At 44.3% G+C, this 22,045-nt stretch overlaps 1 long non-coding RNA gene across 1 annotated transcript; it reads left to right on the top strand.

Annotated features, from left to right (window-relative positions):
* The first annotated feature begins 883 nt into the window (after positions 1-883).
* Positions 884-9,360, top strand: LOC125692439 (uncharacterized). Its single transcript, XR_007376662.1, has 2 exons — positions 884-2,590; positions 7,931-9,360. It is a non-coding gene; the product is annotated as an uncharacterized LOC125692439 (long non-coding RNA).
* Positions 9,361-22,045: the final 12,685 nt, after the last annotated feature.

Genomic DNA, 22,045 nt, shown 5'->3' with positions numbered 1-22,045 from the left:
GAAATTTTAAGGTGTAAATGTTTCAGTTCATATGCTCACTTAGCAGTTCTAAAAGGCTCGGAGCAGCTCCAACTCTTAACACAGCACTTTGGTCCTTTGTGAGTGCATGTGCATCTCCACAGACTTCCACTGGAGTGTTGGTCACATCATTTCCTCGCAGTGGTTTAGGGAGGAAAAAAAATATCAGAATAAGCAAACTCTTTGACTTAATCCTTTAAGAAATGTGGAGCTTACTCCATCAGTTTGAGTTACTGCATGAAATGCAACAAGTTTCTGTCGGATAAAAAATTCCTGTCTTTCCACCAAAGGCATCTGTGAAAGAGATAAACTATAATGCAAGAGTCAGGATTTTTATTCCAAAACTGTCATTGCTGGAAATTAATATGAGCTCTAGCTATTTTTTCTGTTTGCTTGTGTGTTTTGCTTTCCCTCCCTCAAATGTTGCAAGGTTTTTAGGTTCTGGTTCAAGTCCATCCCCAACAATGCTGAATGCCCTTTGAGCTGGCCATTACAAGAGTGCAGGGAGGGCTTCACCCACAAACACCTCCAGGCTCAAGCAGGGCAAATTTTCATCATTTTGATTATAATGTTCTCAATTATTTTGTGGCTTATAAAGACCGGAACAAAGACTTGCCAGCAATGATCCCCTATTTGTGTCTGCAAGACAGAGGCACCTCATGCCTGGGATCTGCATGGGATTAGCAGAAGCCCAAAGCTGAGCTTCCAGGCAATACATTGCTGACAAACATGGTTCCCAAACACTCAGACTCATTCAGATTTTGATCCCTGCTTTCTTTATCCAGCAGTTTGAGGGGCTTTTGAAACAGTAGGCTTCCTCATTCTGGTGCTTAACTGAAATTCTATGTCAGTCTGATAACGAGGGCTGGGAAGGACCCTGGGCTGATGTGCAGTCTTACAGGGACTGCATATTGGCTTTTGCTGCACTGTTCAGAAAGTGTTTTTTTCCTCTTTGCCTTACTATTGTCTCTGTCTGTTTGTCCTTGATTTTATCAACTGAGAATGTGGCTATGTGTTGTCTACAAAAGATTTTTGAATGACTGCCTTTTGGCCAGCTGGTTCTCTTGGCATTTTGGTGCAGACTGGTGAGAAGAAAGGAGAAGGAATTGGATTCAGAACTCCAGAAAATGAAGCCACCTCATTTTTCATCCCCTTTGATTAACTCACTGATTTATTTGCTTGTAACAATGACAAATGACGCCACCAGCTGATGCTATCACATTTGGCAGAGTCAGCTTGGTTTGAACTCAGCAATTAAAGCCCTACATGGGACAGATTTATAGAAATGTTTCACAAACTGTTGGAGAAAAAAAAGTCTTTGTTAGACACAAGCTAAGTAGGAATCTGTAAGGTTCTGAACAGCAAAAACAAATAGCTATCTTTATTTAGAGCTCCTAATTTCCACTAATACTACTTCCTATCATGATCACAGGACATCTGTAATTTACTCTCATTGTATTTTCATCTGTTTTACTGTCAGTCTGATCCTGTTCTTATTAACACCAGTGTGAATTGGAAGCACTTCCACAGAAATTAACCACGCTGACTTTACACTAGCACAGCCTCCAGAGAGGCTTAAAATGCTTTGAGCAGGCAGCTGTAGGCAGGCAGTTAGTTGCTGGAAGAGAAATTTCACCTTTCACTTAAAATCTGCTTCTTGCCTTCATGGCTCTGAGGAGAGGCTCTGAACGTGAAAGGTTCAAACCAAGAAGGCAAATGAGAACTCCAAATATATTTATCCCTTGTTGTTATTATTACTTCGGAGGCAGCTGGAAAGTGTCATAATTTTTTTAGTTTTTGAGGTCAGATATTACTAAATGGCAGGGAAGTGGCTCCAGGTCACGTTACATTCATTAATACCAACAACAGTTTTGTGCGCAGAGATGTTCTGCCTGTAGGATAAGCCCAAGCCTATTCCCTTCCTGAATCACACATCTAATGTGTTTCACAGCCAGCAGAGGAACAGATATTTCCAACTGCCCTGAACTACTTCAGGAGAGGTTCAGGTTGGATATTAGGAAAAATTTCTTCTCCAAGTGGTGTTGCATTGGAACAGGCTGCTCAGGGAAGTGGTGGAGTCACCATTCCTGGAGGCATTCAAGAAAAGGGCCAATGTTGCATTGAATGACGTAGCCTAGAGCAGACACAGGCATGGGTTGATTGTTGGACTAGATGTTCTTATTGGTCTTTCCAACCTTAATGATCCCACAGACTCCACACCCAAATGCTCATGCCCCTGCAAGCTGCAGGACGTCTGGGGAGATGGAGAGAAGTTCCAGGAGAGGCTCCTGGGGTGGCTTACCAGGAGGGAAGAAGGTTCTATGGCACACAGCAGGGTGAGTACGAGAACAGCATTTTCTTGCTTACCATAGTGGAAATGCTAAGTCACAGCTCGAACCAGTGGTTGAGCATCTGGTGGGGAGGCAGGGCCAACCTGGGGGAGCTCAGGTGCAAGCAGTGCACTGAGTGACCACAAGGGGAGGAGCCAGGGTCCAGCCTCATTTAAGGGTTGGCAGTGGAGGCAAGAGTCTCCAGGCACTGGAGATCCCTGCCTACCAAAGGTCTTCTGTAGGTAAGCAGTTTTTCTTCCTTTGTTTCTGTATTTATAGCTGCTTCATTTGGGCTTGTTCTCATTTGCTGCAGCCTACTACTATGCTATTATTGCTGTACTTTCCATCATGTTACAGCATTATACCTACCTCAGCACAGATCAGGAGGTTGTTGTGCCTGAACTCATTTTGCTGAGAGGTGAAAGCAGGTATGTTTTTTGTCTGCCAGAGTGCAGATGCTGCCTTGGAGAAGGATGAATTGGTCACAACACATTTGGTCTTCCAAGAGTAGAGATGCAGATTGACCTAAATGGCTCAGCACTTTCCCTGCCGTAAAGCATAAACTCAGTTTAAACTCTGTAACATGTAAAGGCTAAACTTGTGTATTACATGTAATGCCAGAAAAGCGAGCAGCTATGTTATACATCCAACCTGTACAATGCAATGCTCTCATCCAGTCCTCCCCTTTTATGGCACTAATAATAATTCATTCTGCACATCTGCTAATGCTCCTTGTCTCTCTCCATTGCCCATGGCTTTTTTTCAAATGTTAATTCTGCGTGTGCTACCTTTTATCTGGAGATGAAGATGGATTGCTGTGTCAGGCTGGATTTAAATTCATTTTGCTGTTAAAAATTTGTAATTATATTGAAAGGTTGTACGAAATCCAAGACCTCTCTGGGCTATTGTGGTTAATTAACTGCTACAGATATTGTGCATTCAATCAAATCATTCTCACTGCATTAAATTAAGTTATTAAACGTTTGAAATTGTTGAGATACTAGCAATGCTTGATCACTGGAAGGTCACACACTTCGTTACTTATCTAGGCCAAGTGCTACGTGTTGGGTAATTTAAGTGCAAATGGATTTGTTGGTTGAAGGGTCCTCTGAGAAGGCATTTACTAATGACTGGCAGATTTGGGGATGTAGTTAGAGGCTGAGGCTGGGACCTTCATGAAAGTGATGACTTCCTCATGTGATGGGTTAAGCGAGGTCTATCTCTCTGCCTGAAGGCTTCAAACAGCTTGTTTGCAGCAAAGGATAGGATTGCTCTAAATAAATTTGGATGAGAGCAAAGAAATTATGTTGGATGATGATTAAGGCATTGGAACAGGCTGCCCAGGAAAGTGGTGGTGTCACTATCCCTGGTGCATTCAAGGAATGTGGAGATATGGTGCTGATGCACATGGTTTAGTGGGCATGGTGGGGATGGGTTGATGCTTGGACTAGATGATCTTAGAGGTGTATTCCAACCTTAAGGATTCTATGGTTTGAAATTGGAAAGAAACAACTATATATAGATAACTTTGTGTTACTATTCTGGAAAATGCTGTCTTTCCTACTTGTCCTTATTTGCCAAGCTTTTCACACCATTCTGTGTGCCAGCAGGTCTAGGTGTGTCCCATCTGCAGTCCTGGCTATTTCCAAATGTTGGAAATGCAGCTCGTGGATCTGCATTGTGCTATGATGTGCTAGGTTACATGCTTTCAAGGAAAGTGTGCAGGTCAGGTGGACGTGGCAGGGAGTGAGGCTGGAGATAACACTGTGCTGATGCTTGTACTGTATAACTTGGTTGCAACCACCCCACAAAGTCTCTTCCCTTAACCTGCATTTGTCTTGCTATGCTAGTAAGTAACCCCAGTTACACTCCCGGATGTGCTGGCAGCCCAATTTATCTCTTTTCTATCTGTCTCCTTGCTCCTCCCTGTGCACCACCCATACCTGGCAGAATGCAAACAACTGTTTGTATGTACTCAAAAGCCTTGTGACCATCAACACGTAAGATAACTCTTGAAGTGCATCTGGTGGTTCAGAGAAGCAGAAGAAAGCCATTGAGCTGCGAGCCAGGCTCTGCCCAGTTTGCTGGAAGGCATCACATGATGGTCTGAGATAACTGGAGAGGTAGTGAACACAGCTGCCATTCTCTTGTAGGTGGGGTAACTGAGGCAGGAGGTTATGCAACATCATAGGCAGCAGAAATCTGCTTTCAGGGAAAAAAACCAAAGCTTTTCCATCACTCAGACTCCAGCTCAGTGCTTTGTTGGGGATGTTAAAGACAATCTCAGATTCTCTCTGCATGGAGGATGCTGTAGAACAGGGTCCAGACTTCAAGTCAGTATAGCAGAGCTTCTGTCTTCCCTGCCTTAGCAGTCTCCACCTGCCACGTCTGTGCTGTGATGCAAGGAAGATGGCAGTGAACGTTCAATTCACCACTAAAATTGCAGTAAGCCTTATTCTTCTCCTGTTTCTTATCCCACATGCTCCTCAGAAATCAATATTTCTATCTGCTCCCCTGCAGGAATGTAGCGTGCCTATCCTAATTGGTCTTTTGGGAGAATACAGAGGGGAAGATGTTATTGTTTCTCTCTCAGCTGGATGTGTGTTATCATCTCCCGGACCCACAGCCTGCAGCTGGTTTTCTTTGTCAAATGATTTTGGCTAAGCTGCCATGATAATTACACAGCTGGGCAGTGGGAAATCCCGCCCAGTAGCTGACGCCTGGCTAATCGCCACTGGTTGTGTTTGGAGACTTGAGGACCTGCTGTAATAACACCGCCACTTAATTAGTCGTTTCCTGAGTAACTGCTTTGGAAAGCAGAGGAATTGCTGCTTCCTAGATCTTCTTAACTATGTGAGTACAAGATGGATGAAAGAAGTCCAAGTAAAAATCTATGGAGGGAGTTTATGCAGCTGGCTCTCAAAGCTCAGCCCTGCCTCAGTTTCTCTTCTTGAGTTTGTAAAGACAATCTAAATAACATCCACTGCTGGAGCATGGTTTATCATAAGGACATTTGACTGAACTTCAAATGTAGATTAAAGAAATACAAATGTCTCCTCCTCTCCCAGGGCTGTATGGCAATTCATCCACCCCTCTGCTGACGGGGCTTTCAGCTTGCCTTTCATGCTATCTGTTCTGCCTCTAAAGCTATTTTGTGCTGGTGTTTTGTTTGTTTCTAGGTTTTTATTAAAGATGTGAAGAGTTCAGCTGCACAGCGTAGCAGTGAGGTGAATAGCAGTACCTGTGTTTCCAGCTTACTTCCTCGGGAAACATTTTGCCGAGATTTAAACTAATGTGTTCCCCCTTGCTCACCTTGGGCTTAGAGCACAGCACTGTGAACCACAGCTCACCTGACAGGCGGCATCTCACCATGACAAAAGCTTCAATAAGCTTTACTGAGAGAAGATTAAAAAAAAGAAAGTGTGAAGTACAAATATCTGTCCCCAAAAGAAAAACCTCACCTGCTCCTCTTCCTCACTGACCACCAGCCGCCTTAATCCTTTTCTTCATCTGCCCCCCAAAAGCCCATCAGACCTTCCTCTTGTTCCCATCCTGTCCCCAGCCCTTGACAGGCCCTGTCTTTGTCATAGACTTATAGAAAGATAAGTCAGTAAGATTGGAAAGGATCTCTAAGATCGTGTAGTCGACCCACCAACCCTTCCCTACTATGCCCACTAACCATGTCCCTCAGTGCCATGCTTCCATGTTTCTTGAACGTATTGAGGAAAAAATGATGCCACCACCTCTCTGGGCAGCCTGTTCCAATGGTTGATGACACTTTCAGAAAATAAATTTTTCCTAATATCCAACCTCATATTTTTTCCTAATATTTACCTATCCTGAATACCTGCACCCCATGGCTATGCAACACCACCATTCTTTCCGCATCTGTCTTTCCTCTCATCCAGAGCCACTGCATTGCCTCTTCTCTTAAAGGAAAGATGCACTTTTTTTTTTCTTCCCAGTACCAAAACCCCACCAGTTCTTTATTTCTCCTCTGAGCCAACATGCCCAAATTTACCTCATCCTGTTGGCAGTTCTCACCCTGGCTAATTCCTCCAAATGCCTTGCCCAAATTCTTCCAGACCATTGCTGTATGGCAGCTCCATTTCTCCTTAAATATGGGGATCTTTTCCTCCTGGCATGCTCTCATTGCCATTGATGTGCATGGTCATCCTCCCCTTGTTGGTTGCAGTTCTTCTGTCCTTCTCTACAGTAATCATGGCTCATTCAGGGACATCGAATACCTAGATCACTGTCCCAGCCAAGGAAAATATCCTGACAGACTCTGAAAGCAAGAAAAGAGGTTATTTCCAGGAGAGGAAAAAACAAACAAACAAACAAAAAAACCCTGTAGGATGGCTCCACTTTGTTATTAAGACTCCAATATATCCTAGTTTTATCTGAGCAAAGAATTGCCATTTTAGTGAAGGATTTGTTGGAGAAGAGAAATTCAAATCCTGGTCCAAATTCAAGTTTGCCCAGAGCTTCAGGAAGCTGAAATTTGTTATTGTAGTTTGGATCCACCTCATAAAAGTGTAGTCTACATTCTGGCACTCAAACTCCAGTCCAAATTTCCCCCTCATTCATGCAGTTTCTGGTTTCAGCTTTGGGTCAACGTTATCCCTGGGAAGGAGGTGCAAACACCATCTCTGATTTGGTGCTTGGGGTAGAAAAGTCCGAAAGTTCTTTGTTTCATTTTTAATTGCTGGTACTCTATTGTAGTTAATTTTTTAATTCTTTATTTACATCTAATATTCACATTTTGCATGCAAATATTAGTACAGTCAGTATCAGCCATGTGCTTTGTGGGGCTTATTTGGGACTCAGGGCCAGCAGCTCCAATTAAACTGTGGGTAAATAACATTTGGGTATTTTGGAGAACTCCTTTCATCTTCCAGAATCACAGAATCAAATGTGGGCTGTGTGGTCCAAACAAGATCTGCTGAATCTAGACTCTGGATATTTTTTGTCCTTTGCTGCGTAGCCTAATATCCACGGTAATAATTGGTACTGGTACTTTATAGGAAAAGCAGAAGACGCAACTACCTGAGATCTATTTGTGCCAAGGAGGGCCATGAAGGTTGGCTGTGGGGTGGTCAAGACCCTGGTCACAGCTCTGGGGTCCCATGGGTGAAAGAAAAGCCATCTGGGGAGAGAAGGTGAAAGTGAAGATGTGGTGGTCCCTCCAAGGGATGTGTTTATAGAGCTGGATGAAATTGTTCAGTCAAAACATTCTTTCTGCTGAAAATGCCTCTTCTTTTTTTTTTTTTTTTTTTTTTTCTTATAATATCAAAAATTTTCTGTGGGAAATGTCCAATTTCAACAACAATTTTGGGGCTTTCATTGAGAAAGAAAATGCTTGAAAAACGTGCAGTTTTTTGGCAATGGAAAGCTAAGGAGTTTGGCAAAATCCCAAAACAAAACCAAAAACCCCAAATAGTTTTGGTTTGTGGCCAAAAAGTTTCCAGTTTTTGATTGCCAGAAACCAAACATTTTTCAGTTTTTGCTTTTTCAATGAAAACCCTCAGACTTCTGCAGAGGGGGTGAGAAGTTTTATTGTCACCAATTTTCTCTCGTAGGAACAGAAACAATTTCTGATTTTACCCTTCTCCTCCATGGATAGTGAGCATGGGATTAGGACCGGCTGTTTGTGAGCTCCCTTTGTGTGTCAACCTGAGCTGCAGCATCTTTTTTTGGCTGAGCTCCTCCAGCACTGGCTGCCTGCCCACTGTGGGCTGTCTCTGGGCAGGTTTGAGCATCCCCTGTAAAATAATTTGGACCTTCAGCTTCCAGAAATCTCTGCAGTGTCCTGAAGATGGTAAACATGCTGTGGGATGGCTGGGCATCGAAAGGATCTGTCCCTCAGTAAAACTACCTTTGTATTGGCAGGGGCATTGGGATTACACAACACATCTTGGCTTCTTAATTGTGATTTTTCCAGCCTTCCTTCCCACCCACTGTGCCTGGGATTACACCTGTCCTGGTGTACATGTTCTACACTGCTGTGTTCCAGCTTGGATGCTCTCCCTTAAAAACAATTACTTCATGTGTTGGGTCTAGTTAACACTCCTTTGCAGTGCTCAAGCTCACTGACCCTGCAGACGCTGAGTGTTAGCAGTTGAGCTCTAGTTGCCATATGTAACTCTCATTACCTCAGTGTAGACAAGACCTGTTTACACCTTTAGAGCTTTAAAATCTTTGAAGCGAATCAGCTGTGGGAGGCTTGATAGCAATTCTTTTTTTCCTTCCCAATGATGCTGAGTACCAGTATGTGCCTATAACTTCACTGGAGCTATGGGAGATGGACACCTGTGGAAGCTCAGACAACTTTTTGCCCTCCTCTGCCCTGCTGAAATCATCACTGCAAACACAGCCAGGTCTTTGTGGATTTTCTTCATTTCAGATGCGAAGGTGACTGACCAGCTGTTGTTTGAGTACTGCAGAGACCTTTGGAGAACCATACGTGTTCAGCTGGGGATGAAGGGCTAAATTCAGACCACTTGTGCTCTTGGCATGCTACTCGCCCTCATCAGTGCTGTGTTTGCTTTAGAAGTCTGACTTAGCTGGCATGTCTCCGTTGTTGGCTAATGAGGATTAATTCTGATTCTCTTCAGGCTTCAGAGAAACAGATTGTGGAGGGGCTTTCATCACAGGGGGAATTAAGGAAGCTAGCGAAGTATCTTAACCCAAACCACACCACTGATGGCTTTCAGTCAGAAAGGAGGACAGATGAGATTAACCTCAAAACCCCTCTGCTTCCTTGTGGGGACTATAAACCCCAGTGCCAAGTGAGAGAAGAATGCAGGAAAAGAATCATTTTAATGTGGATGTGTAAGAAACTGGACCACCAAGTCCATTCCACATTGGCCACTGAGCAGTCATCAGAGGGTGTTGACTTTTGACCACTACTGTTTTTGTTAACAAGGAAAATAAAACCATATGTTGCCTAAGTAGATGCACAAAACTTTTCTCCAAATCCCTACAGACAAACTGTCAGCAGCAAAAGTATTTACTTTGGTAATGCAGCTGGGCTTAATCCCAGCCCCATTGTGTTTGTGCATGCCTTTTCACCACTGAGCTCAATAACACGCTGCTTGTGAAGAGGGTGAATGAATGCATGCAGTATGATTTCTGTTATTAGGCCTATCGGTTACATCCCAAGACAAAAGGCTGGAATCAACAATGGTAGCACTACACAGGCACTGCTCATGCTTTGAGTTAGCCTAAGTGGAAATCTTAGTCATAAGTCACATCAACTAGCCATCAGTTTGAGGTAGGCCAGCAGGACTTGGCCCAGTGGTGCGGATCCTCAGCTGCCTTAAATCAGCATAAAGGCAGTGTAGTCCAAGGAGCCCCAGCTGAGGATTCTGGCGCCTACTGTCTATTTGTGAGCTTAGTGGTTGCTAAATACTTAATTTGCCGGGCTGCAAGCTGCTGTGGCTGAGCAGCTGGGGGTAGCATAGCCTGGTGGGGTCCCCAGCTGGGACCTCTGCAGGTATAGACATCTTTTGGGATTGTGTCCAGAGTGACAGGACCACCACATGCTGATCTTCCTCTCCCTCCAGCTTCCCTGGTATTCCCATGTTGAATAAGTTGGCTGGGACATTGCAGAGGTAGAGGGCAAGAGTGGCAGTTGGGTGGAAAGGTCTATGGGTTGGGTGTGAATGCCAAGGAGATCTGTGATTCAGTGTATTTCTGAGAATGATTTGGTAATGGAGATGGCAGTGAGGAATGCATTACAGATCTGACCTCAGGTCTGTGATGGGCTCTCCATGGAAGATGTGTCCAAAAATAGCTGCTTTCTGTGATTAAATTAATATGCAGGGAATAAGTTGCATGTGTTCCTGAAGTGATTTTTCTGTTATATGCATTAAAACAAGGCCATCACTGACTGTTTGAGGTCATCTATGGGTTGGGGGATGGCTGATGTAGGTCTGCATGCAGTGCCCTGAAGTGATACCCGAACTAAACAAATGTGTCTCTGCATTGGCTTGGCATGATTCCCTCCCAGAGAAGAAATGACTATTCATTTCAGGCTTTGCTGGGACAAGAGGCTCCTTTCTATGATAACAAGCTCTCTTTCCTGGTTACAAGACCTATTGGTAATGGTAAGATGGGAGGAGAAATAAATGAGTGAGTTATAGAATCCTAGAAATATTGAATCCTGGCCATTGTAAAAGACCACTAAGGTCATCTAATCCAACCATCAATCCATCCCGTCATGCACACTTAACCACTTAACCATGTCCCTTAGTACCACATCTTCATGTTTCTTGAACACCTCCAGGGATGGTGATTCCACCACCTCCTTGGACAGCCTGTGCCAAATGCATTAATACTCTTTCTGGGAAGAAATTCCTCCTATTAAATATACAGTCTCATGTGGAAGGTGAGGAAAGATCTGGAAGAACTGAGATGAATGGAAGCTTTCTGTGCGACTTGGAGCTACACAGTTGTGATCTGTCTGTAATTTGTGGGAATGAGACAGGAATAGTCATAACACTTGGTACCTAATCTAGCTTGTTTGCATCTCTCAACGAGCCTTCATCAAGCTTCCAGCATAACTTATTCTCAAGCACAGAGTTCCTCTGGATATGGATTTTGACACAGGCATATTCAGAAAAGAAAGTCAAAGGCACTGTGCCCACTGCTGTCACTGCAGACATCTGTAAGTAAGGTCCATGCTTGGTGCTGACATTGCCTTCGTGGCAGTGCGTGCTGGACACAGCTTTCTGTAGTGCTGTAGGATGTGGAGAACCTGGAGGCAGTGTGCTGCCAGCATGTCCCAGTCCTCATTGTGCTCTGCTGGTGGCCCAGCACCATTCTCACCCTATTGAAAAGTGACAGGACTGCTTTACAAAGCAGAAAGCTGTGGCTGCTGCAATTCCAGTTTGGAAAGTGGAGAAATGCCACCTGTCCTCACTGTCATCAGAAGAGCTGAAATATTCCGATTAAAACCCAGAGTCCTTTTTAGCATGGCTGCAGCTGGAGCATGGAAGCAGCTCTGTGAAAAGCTGTTTCAGTGGCTTCTCTTTGTACTCCATAGAGATGGGTTTCTATCGAAGTGAGTTGTGCTGTGGGCCTAAGGAACCCCCAAAAAATGGTTCCTCAGTGCAAATTAACCCATTCCCAAACTCTGGAAATAAATCGGGAAAGGAGATTTTGGCCCACGTTTCTCCTTGTGAAGCGAATATAAGGATTTTTTTTTCTGTCAAGTTAAAGACTTATAGAAAAATCAGATCAAGCTGCCTGGGGAGGTGGTGGAGTCACCAACCCTGGGGGTGTTCAGGAAAAGTGGAGATGTTGCATTAAATGACATGGTTCAGTGATATATTGGGGATGGGTCGGTGGTTGGGTTAAATGATCTTAGTGGTCTTTCCAACATTAGTGATTTTATGATTCTGTGATCTTCCCAACTCAGTGAAGCACATGCTATCTATCCACTTGTCACACAGTGGCTGGCAGGTTTGTAAAGATGCAATTTTTTTCTAATAATTTATGATTAACTTGAATGTATTCCTTATAGACCTATGGGATGTAAACCTTGTAGACTAGGGTACAAATAAGACCATGGCAAGATGGGTTCTTTAAGATGTCTTTTGTAGAGGTGCAGAAAGGAAAACATACTTCCCTTGTCAGGAAAAATGATACCAGAAAAAATTTAGAGATCGTTCATAAACTGGAAAACATGGGACACTTATTTTACTGCTTTTTGACGCCATTTGGCTCACAAATGGGGAAGATATTTTGATATTTTTCCCTAAACAATTTTTTTCTTTTTCTTTTATAAATTTAAGCTGGATTCTTGTTGCTCGTGAATCTAAAGTTTTCATTCAAAATCTCTTATGGGGTGAGAGACAGGGAATTATTTGAAATAACTCTTCCTGTACAGAAACCCTGAAACTCTCAGCATTGTCCTAGCAATGCTTCTTCCAAGCATCCCAGGGAAAGCCCTCTATTCAAGTTCTTCCTGGAGTGAAGTTGCTTTAAGGGATATGCACCATCCTTGAGGGCGTTCAAGGCTGGGTTAGATGGGGCTGTGGGCAGCCTGTTCTGGTGAGTGGCAACCAGCCCACGTCAGGGGGTTGGCACTGGATGGGCTTTAAGGTCCCTTCCAACCTAAGCCATTCTGTGATTCCCAACGCTCTTGAGCCCCAGCCTTTTTCCTGCCAATTTGCTGTCCTGCTGCCATGCCAAAACAATTCCTTATGGGTCATGCTGCACATGGGCTCCAACTAAGTTTAAAATTTCAATTATTTCAGTTCCCCCACCTTGGCCCCAAGTGTTTGAGTCCTTCCCCGACCTGGTTCACAAACAGTTGCGTTGGGCTGAAGGACAGGACATGCATGGCCCTCTGTAGCTGGCTTTGCCTCTGGAAAAACGTCACATGGAAGATGCTCGTGAGAATTTTCTGGCCAGCACTATGTGTTATGGAAGCCATCACTGCACTGAGATCAGGCCCTGCCTGAATAAAACCTCCTCTGCTGACCTCAGTGCCAATTGCTTCAAGTAATTAAGTCCCGAGCAGCACATTGTGGAGTAGGCCCTGTGCAGCATGCAGTATTGCTTGGTAAGGACACAAACACAGGTGCTCTCTGGGCAGTTGTGTATGAGCTAATGTCATGTTAAAGATTTCCCATCTCTTGGTGCTCAGAACAGAAAAATGAGTTTGAACCACAGGATAATTATAAGTGAGTTAAAACGTTCCTGGGCTCGCTAAGCCAGCTAGGATGCTATTTAAAGGAATGTATCATTCTCTGCTTTGTCCTCTCGTCTGCACAGGGAGCTTTCATTAGAGCAGCTGGCAGAGAGAGGCACTGAGCCTTGGAGTGCTCGTGCAGCTTTTCACGGACATCTCAGCTTGAAAGAGCCTTTGACTGTGCATCTTGCAAAATGTTTTCTCTGAGATGTCAAAACATGCATCAGTCAAACCAAAGGAGTCTGGAAAGCATTAGGTGCATGTAGGCGCTGCATTACCGATGTGGCTGGGGCTACTTGGGGGTTCACAGCAGGCACTTCCCGAAGATTTACAAAAGCACTGTGGTCCTTGGGGGATTTCTGATGTCCTGGGTGGCTCTGCCATGATGGAGACAAACCTCAATCCCAGCAGGATTTGTCTGCGGGAGGGACAAAATTTCCAAAGCTGATGAGGTTTGAAAGCAAGCAAACAACTTTTGTTGTCCCATCTCTAAGAGAAGAGCACACTGTGCATTTTGTTCTCTTCCAGAATATGATGTGACACACAGAACCACCCAGCAGCAGAGGGGAAGCTGCTCTTTGGGAATGTCGGCAAGAATGGAGGGTTGTGAGGCACAGCATGTGATTACAGCATCCTATGGGGATCACCTGAGCTGGGTGCCTTGAGAGGTGATGCAGCTTCTAAGACCCCACGTGGTCCCACAATGTGTGGTCTGTGACTCAGGGACAAGCTTGCCTTATAGTGTCTGGCACATGAAGCTGAGAAGCAGATCATGGAACTATAGAATTCTTAAGGTTGGAAAAGACCACTAAGACCATACAGTCCAACCATCAACCCATCCCTACCATGCCCACTGACCTATGTCTCTCAGTGCTACATCTCCAGGGTTTTTGAACATCTTCAGGGATGGTGACTCCGCCACCTCCCTGGGCAGCCTGTGCCAACGTATCACCACTCTTCCTGAGAGGAAATTTTTCCTAATATCCAACCTGAACCTCTCCTGGTGCATCTTAAGACCTTTCTCTCTCATTCTATTGCTGTTACCTGTGAGAAGAGGCTGACTTCCACATCGCTACAGCCTCTTTTCAAGGAGCTGCAGGGAGCTATGAAGTCTCCCCTGAGTCTCCTCTTCTGCAGAGTAAACAATCCCAGTTCCCTCAGCCACTTCTCATAAGTCTTCCAGATAAACCATTTTGCAGCTTTGCAAGCATACAAGGCACTGCTATGATTAGCAGGAGATATTTCTGTGTCCCACTCTTCACTTCGAGAGCCTGAAGGCTGTTGGAGGGGGCTTAGGAACATGCAGCATCTGAGTTTTCCGAAGTGAAAGACAGCAAGCACAACACAAAGATGGACACAGAGGAAAGCTGGCTTCAGCAAAACTCCTGCGTGTATTTCAGCAATCTGCTGAGAGCTGCTTGAAAACCATTTACTTTCAGGAGCACGGTTAGTGGGCATGGTGTATATGGGTTGATAGTTGGACTAGATAATCTTAATGGTCTTTTCCAACCTTAATGATTCTGTTATTCTATGATTCCGTGTTTCTGTTGTCTGAAAACATGTGAGTGTGGCCTCAGGCATGGCCAGAGGGTGTCCTTCAGAGCACATGGGATCAGAGCTCAGGGCTGAGCTCGCTGCTCTGCTGGAGCCCTCTGAAAGGTGCCAGGCTGGCGGCTCGGCAGTGCCAGCTGTGTCCCCGGGTGCCCATGAGCAGGTTCCTCTCAAGCCGCTCGCTGCTGGAATGCAGGCATAGCGTTTCCATGAGTAAGCCTCACTCGCAAGGCTGCATGTTTGCAGGATGAGGCCATGGAGGGAATTAGCAAGCTGCCAGCCTTTTGCGGGGCTGGCGAGGTGCACGCGGTGTGGAGCTGGGCAAATTCACGCTTGAGAGCTTTTAATTTCGTGCTTCCCGAGCAATAACTTTTCTCTGCAAAAGCTACTTTATCATTATTATTATTATTTTTAATATAATATAATATTTATTTAAAAACTAGGAAACTAAAGTAGGGATGGAAGAAAGCTGGGGCAGTTCTGCGGCGTTTTTCTGTTTTGCACTTTCGGTGTGCACAATGCAGTTCTGTCCTGTGCACCTGAGACACGTCTCTAATAACCCAAAACTGCAAACACAGTGCTAAAATCACACTGAGGCTGAGCCATGCCCCTTCCCAGCACAGAAGATAGCAGATGAAGCGCAGGCTCAGTGCGCCCATGGGGCAGGTCCCCATTCATCCTTGTGAGCATTGCAGCACCACTGTCCTCTCACAAGGACTAATTAGCCTTGGATTTTGGATACTGCTGTGAAGTGGCTGGATCTGAGGTCACCCCTGGGACCTGTGCACCGTGCTCCACATTCTCCTAGCAAGGAATGGAAGACTGCAGGGAATGTAGCAAAATTGCTGGGCTTGCTTCATATAAACGTGAAAATCATAGAATCATAGAACAGCTTGGTTTGGAAGGAACGTTAAAGCCCATCCAGTTCCAACTCCCTGCCAAGAGCTGATCGTCCCTTAGTAGATCAGGCTGCCCGGGGCCCCATCCAACCTGGCTTTGAACATCTCAGTTTTCCTTTTCTCTAACTCACTCCTTGCTCTACAGTCCTAAACACCATCTTGGATCTGCAAATCAGTTGTTACCTGTTTTCTAGCCCTTTAAACCTTTTCTCCCATCCAACAGATAGCTATGGAAAACTTAAGGTTCATGGCCACAATCCCCTCATGGGTGTGAGTGCAGTCCAAGTAAATAAATCCTGAGTGCAAGCATTCACACATGAAGAACTTCACACTCAGAAACATGACCACACTAAATTGCTGCCAGAGCTTTAAAGGCAGCTTTTGAAAATATTGGCCCCACATCTTGTAATTCTGAAGCAAATAGTTTGATTCATTAGGGAAATGTCAGCTCATTGCACCTAGGGCTGCATCCTAGGGATGCAGGGATGGAGACAGCTCTCTGCTTGTACATAAATGCAGACTGGGCTGATTAGCTACCAGAGGAAATGGAAACCTTTATGATTTCAACCTTATTTTCCATATCTGTGCAATTACAAAGACTTGATGTAGAAGAGTTTCTTGCGAGTATATCAAGCATATGCTCCACAGAAACACTCAGAACAATGTTTTTGGCTCCTATATCTAATTCTAGCAGAAGGATCATTTTCCTGACAGTCAACATCAGTTTTTATTAGTCATGAGCATTTTCCTTGCCTTTTCTTTGCCTCCCCTTCCCCTTCTGCTTTCCCCCTCTCTTTTCCCTTTCTCCTTCCCTTTTCCTTTCCCTTTCCTTTTTGTTTTCCAATTCCCGCAGTGCTATTGATAGTTAATCATTACCATTTCATGTGAGATTCATGGCAATCAGTTTGAATTGTACATATGTAAAAGTGCAGTCTGTAAATCTCAGATCAGTGCTGGAACACGTAGGTGGTGTATTTATATAAACCACTTTGAGACTGCAAACTTCAGCACTGATAAGTTAGAAGATTCCAAAATGAAGCTATTTACCCCCTATCTTCATTTAGCTCTCTCTCAAGTCCATCTTCTGGCCATCTCAGGGGAGGTTCAAGCTAGATATTAGGAAAAATTATTTTCCAAAAGAGTGGCCAAGCATTGGAACAGGCTGCCAAGGAAAGTCACCATCTCTGGAAATATTCCATAAATGTGGAGATATGGCACTTGGGGACATGGTTTTAGTGGGCATGGTGGGATTGGGTTGACACTAGAACTAGTTGATCTTATTGGTCTTTTTCCAACCTTAATGGTTCTATGATTCTGTTTTTGTGCATCACTTTAGCAGACAGCACTCAATGCTTTTTCAGCCCAGCGTTTGCTCCAACACGTCCTGTTGATGAGGTGGGGATCGTAGCCCATCACACCTATCCCCAGGTGAGCCCTGGTTGCTCAGGACCCTGCAGTACTGCTCTTCAATCAGGGGCTCTTGCCTGTCTGAGGATAATACCAGCTGGTCTCACTTTCAGCCCTCTGAGGCTGCTTCTTCTAAAAAACCTCCCTGGCTTTCATTCCCACAGCAGCCCCAGGCAAGATTCAGGGTCTAGTTCTTGAGTTATGTACTATTATAATGGATATTATGGAAAAGGATAGAACAGTGAGATCTTCTTCTCTGTTGCAAAGCCCTTATATTTAACCCTGTGTTTTACATACACTTATGTACATGGGATGGGCAAGCCCTGTTCATCTGCAGGGGTTTGGAACTTGGTGATCCTTGGGAACCTTTCCAACACAAGCCATTCTATAATTCTATGATTCTATCTCTGTAAGTGAAAGTATCAAATGGGAAGAAATGTTCATACAGAAAGGAACTTAATTTTACCCACATTTCCCTATATTTGAAGCTACACAACCCATCACTACACAAAATCCATTCCTGACACTGTGTCACCAGGGCACCAAGCGATTTACCTGATAGTACGAGAAGGGCCATGAACTTCAGTGGAACTAAGCACACACACAGAAATTCCCAAATTAGACTTGTTTGCTTCAACACTGATGTGAAAAGCCACAAGTTTTAGTTATTGACATATTGTGGGTTAAAGCTTTTAGACAGTGTAGTGAACAAATTTATTGTATGTGTAACCAGGGTTCAATTTTATCCTTCCCCCCAGCCCTCACTTTTTATTACGCATTTTAATCACAATTAGCTTGGATTCAGCTGATAGTTTCTGAGGGCTTCATCCTTTTGCTAAACTTAGCTACACGTTAAGCAAAGAGATGTTACTTGAACCCTACTTGAAGTAAAAGGTACAATTAATAACAAGAAAATTCAATTACTGAACATCTACCAGTGACGAAGTGCTGTAGAAAATGTTTTGATCTGAACAAAACTCTTCATCCTGTGCAAACTGAAATATTGCCTGATATCAAGGGCTTTCCATAAGCAAGTGGAAACAAATGTAATTATGATAGGCAGAAAGGAAAAATCAATGTTTTGCTTTGAAAATTAGCCTTTTCTCGGTTGTTTTTTTCTGGCTGAGACAGCCTGACGAGACTTTATGAAATATTTTGATCCGCTTGAAATTGTCTCTCTTTTTTTTTTTCTTTTTAACCAAAAGGATGTATTTTTGGCTGAAAATTTTTACTGTATCCAGAAAGGGAAATCATTCTGTCTTGGGTATTGTAAAAAGCCCCGTGTTTCATTGGCTTTTAATGGAACCTTAATAGTAGTTGGCAGCGTAGATGATGAAGCTGGAAGGTTGCAGTGAAATTAATATAATCAGAAGTTGTTCTGAGGCTCACAACCATGAGAAAGCTCTCAAAGCTCATAACTATTCACCCAGCCATAAAAGTGGCTGATCTCATTTCTTCCTATCCGGACCCATCCTTGGGAGAACAGCTCATGACTTCAAGAAACCCATGAGGGACTGTGCTATTGCTATTGATTTTTGACAGAAGATGTGCAGATACTGCAGCAAGGAGGGGAAGGATCAGATTTGCAAAAAAGGAAGCCTGCTGAAATCTGGAAAAGCTCTTGCATCTGGGAAGGAGGGGATAAATTTTAATCAATGTCAATGTTTCCAGGCGATTTAGAAAAGCCTGACTATGCAGTAAGCTGTAATGACCTCTGGCAGACTTTTAATCTACATGCAGCATTATAACTTGCTTGTTTTATAAATGATGAACACTGCTTCCACGTCACTTGGAGCGGTTGCATCTGAGTGAGCTTGAAGCTGAAGTGAGACGTGGTATTGCTTAGAGGATTCCTTCATAGAGCCTAAAATGGAGTTGGGAGAAACATACCCACAGGATAGGCTACCTGGGCTGATCCTTGTGGCTTTGTGGGGTGTGGTTTAGTGGGCATGGGGCTGATGAGTTGATGGTTGGACTGGATGATCTTAGCGGTCTTTTCCAACCTTAATGATTCCATGTTCTCTTGTTCCTCTGTGTTGTTTATTTTTCTCTCTCACGTATTGCCATGATCTTTCTTTTCTCATCATTACTGCTGTATACTCAGAAAGTTTTTGGCTTTCATATTGGTTTGCTATTGTAGAACCTTTAATAAATGTTATTTCCTGGTAGTGAATGTGTGACTTGGTCCAGCGGGACCTGTTTGTAGCATAGTTTTCTATAATTACCCAAAATTTACACAGCAATTCCAGGCCTATTATATGGGGCATAGTATGTAATTACAGGCATAACATATTAGGTCCCAATAACAGCAAATATATCATTACACAAATCATTCATGTAACTGTGCTGATATTTTTATATGGAGTAAGTGAATACAATTACTAATAATTGCCATACACATCTTACAGCTGCAGAGTAACTGATGCCACTACAATACAGAGCAGGGCAGCAGCTGGGAAATTCCCAGGGAAATGCCTGTGAAACACTGCATCTGAAAGCCAAGGTGGATTTGGGTGCATATGTGTGTATTTGCAGTTAATATGACAATTTGGGAGGGATCCACATTGTCTTGCTTAGATTTTGTGTCTCCTAGTTATGTGTGTGAGATGGTTCTCCATACCTGTAGAGCTTATGGAGGTGGTCCTCCAAGCTGTAGACAAAGAGAGTGAATCCTTCAAAAGCAGTAGCAAGCAAAGTTGGGCCATCAGGTCACCAAAGGGAGATGAGGGTCTCAGATTGGATATTAGGAAAAATTACTTCTAAGGAAGAGTGGTGATGCATTGGAACAGGCTGCACAGGGAGGTGGTGGAGACACCATCCATGGAGGTGTTCAAGAAAAGAGTAGATGTAGCACTGAGGGACATGGTTAGTGGGCATGGTGGGGATGGATTGAGGCTGGACTACATGATCTTAGCGGTCTTTTCCAACCTTAAGTATTCTATGATTCATTGAGGAAGTCATGCATCCCACCTTCCACTTTCAAAGTGCTAGTCTTGGTTCACTCTGTGTAACAGCAGTTCTTTGAGCCTGTAGGGAAACTGTTAGTGCTGGCATCTGTCAGGCAGCACCCGTGTGCTGTCAGTTAATGACACAGATGTTTTATGTGGCTAATTGTGAGCCTCTGCATGCAGGTTTATGGGAGATTTGGGTTGATGCGTATGGCTTCATAGAGGAATTGGGCTGATGCACACAAGTTAGGGGATTGATTTAGGCATGGCTATCCTGGCACCCTGATATGCATCATTTCAACCCTTGGCAAGGAGAGCAGCTTGGTGGAGGACAGATGCAAAAAAACTCCATGCCAGTATTTCAACAAGCTCAAGCGATGACTTCTGTTTCAACAGCTGCCTATTCATACCCACTGAACGGTTTAGACTGAAATCTTTTTTCTTCACTGATGGGTTAACTTCCTTTCTGGATCTGTTTGCAACAGGCCATCAGCTCCTTTGATAACACTAACCTGGATTTGCAATGCTGAACCCCCATCTTGCACACCATCCAAGTCAATGGGAGTTTTGTTCACCTCTCCAAATTATCTCAGAGGAATGACAGACTCCATAGGCTGGAGTCTGCCTTAAGGCATGCTAAGGGGCATATGTCTAGGAGCCAGATCGTGGTGCTTGAGAATTATTATGTAAAAGCTATGCAGAAAAGCAGGGCATATTAATTCAGGCACCACTCTGCAGTTATCAGCAGGATCTGGCTTGCATTTCATCAAGGTGCATTTTCACCTTGGTTTGGGCAGAGCTCTCCATGTCACCTTCCTGCCATCCTATTTCAGCATGGAAATACCCCAGTATGAGCAGGGACAATGAACTGGAGAGATGGGGGCCTACTCCAGCCAAAGCAATTTTACCTCATCATGGAAGCACTGACAGGTCAACCTGTTCATGTATAGTTGAGCAGGTGCCCAGGTGAGTCCAGTGGGCTCTTGCTGAGTCTGGTGAGGTGTGATATGGTTGTGTCAGTCGCCTTCCTCCACACTTGGTCGTGTTCCCACACACCTGGGATTACACTGATGATGCCAGTGTTGATACCAGCATTGTGAACAACAACAAAAAAACTATTAGAAATTGTGTGAAAGAGCTACTTCCATCAAAAAGGATTAGCATGAGTTTGCATCAGGATGAGGCCAAAATGATGACACCAACACACAAAAGAGCAGAGATGGAGCCATTTCATGTGCAAGTATGGTGGTCAGAGCTTCCAGTTGGGTAGACATAATCTCTCTGGGCCCACCCCATCTTGATTTTTGCCAGGACTTGGACTGGTTGTGGTGGTCCCACATTCCTGTGGGGACAAAAGCAGTGTGGCTGTTCTGATGGCTGTTGGTGTAATCTCGCCATATGTGAACAGCAGGAAACCCTTGAATTAAAGAAGGATCTAGCATCACAGGCAAGCAGGCAGTGACTGCAATACCTTGATGGGGTATTGGGTGGGGTGATGGTGGTGGTGCTGTAAAATGCTCCTCACCTTGATTCACACTGTTGGTGTTTCCTTGGCCCTTCACCCACTACAGCCACCATCCAAGGCAGCAGATGTGGCATCAGCACTGATGAAGTGTCCTGTGTTATGTCTGGGTTATGTTACTGGCTTGGAGTATGATTTCTGATTTAATGTGGTATACAGGATTCACGTTACATGCTGGACATCACGAGACATTGGCAGAGCTGACCCTCCAGCTTCACCTGTGCATCCCAAGTTGGGAATCAAGGCTTGGACTCTGCTGACTCCACCGGTTGAGGCAGAAGGGTGACAGCACAGAGGGTTTTGCTTTTACAGCATGCTAACAAACATAATCACCATATTATCAGGAGCGTGATTGCCCACTGTGTTTGCTGGGAAAGAGTGAGGCAAGGTCAGCTCTGTACCTTGGTTGACCCTGGCCAGGACAGCCAAATGTCAACTCCACCACGGGTTTCAAGGAAAGCACTAACATGTTTACTACCCTTTGGTAAAAATTTACCCTTCTTGTTGTCAGAGTTGGTTGTTGGAGCTGGCTTGGGACACACAGAGTAGTGCTATGAATCACCACTGCCATTCCCCTGGCCTTGTCTCAAGTCCCATTGGGACCCCAAAGACCAGCAGAAAATGTCACGCATTCTTTTGTAGAACATTTCTCTTGAGCAAAGTAAGTC

Source organism: Lagopus muta, chromosome 4 (genome assembly GCF_023343835.1).
Source record: "Lagopus muta isolate bLagMut1 chromosome 4, bLagMut1 primary, whole genome shotgun sequence".
NCBI classification, from domain to species: Eukaryota; Metazoa; Chordata; class Aves; order Galliformes; family Phasianidae; genus Lagopus; species Lagopus muta.
The sequence above is the reverse complement of the archived record's forward strand: the minus strand, read 5'-3'. Positions and strand labels throughout refer to the sequence as shown.